This window comes from Stegodyphus dumicola, chromosome 9 (genome assembly GCF_044657685.1).
Source record: "Stegodyphus dumicola isolate Sdum_Otavi_A_Nest chromosome 9, ASM4465768v1".
Classification (NCBI taxonomy): domain Eukaryota; kingdom Metazoa; phylum Arthropoda; class Arachnida; order Araneae; family Eresidae; genus Stegodyphus; species Stegodyphus dumicola.
In genome coordinates, this window is record NC_140776.1 from 147,289,262 (window position 1) to 147,289,725 (window position 464).

The following is a 464-nucleotide window of genomic DNA, read 5'->3' on the forward strand; positions in this document are numbered from 1 at the left end:
GCGCAGCACTTATTTTCTTCCAGTTGCTTGAGACTGTAGTTGAAGTTACATTTTGCGTACTTTAAAATAGACAAAATTTGAATGTAATGGCGGTACTTTTTACATCATTTAAAAGGAGTAAAAATTTTGTAAAATAATTTCCTGACAGTAACATCGATGAGATGAGCTTATAAGGTATTTCTCCCACCTTCCAAGCGTGCCTTCGTGGTGTAGTATTTCTGCACGCTGGGCCGGTATTCCAGAAGTCCGTGGTTCGAAGTGGCGCCCGAACTAAAAGGGTGTTGGATGATAATTCTCCTGACCCAGGATTTCGCGATTAGGTCCCCTAAAAACCCCAGTCGTCTTTTAAAAGGGGAAGTACATAAGGTATTTCTGCCACCTTCCTAGCGTGCCTTCGTGGTGTAGTGGTTCTGCACGCTGGTTCGTTATTCCAAAGGTCCGTGGTTCGATTCCCGGCGAAGGCG

At 44.4% G+C, this 464-nt stretch overlaps 1 non-coding gene across 1 annotated transcript; it reads left to right on the forward strand.

Moving 5' to 3' along the window:
- Positions 1–390: 390 nt before the first annotated feature.
- Positions 391–464, forward strand: TRNAN-GUU (transfer RNA asparagine (anticodon GUU)). The gene has a single exon. It is a non-coding gene; the product is annotated as a tRNA-Asn (tRNA).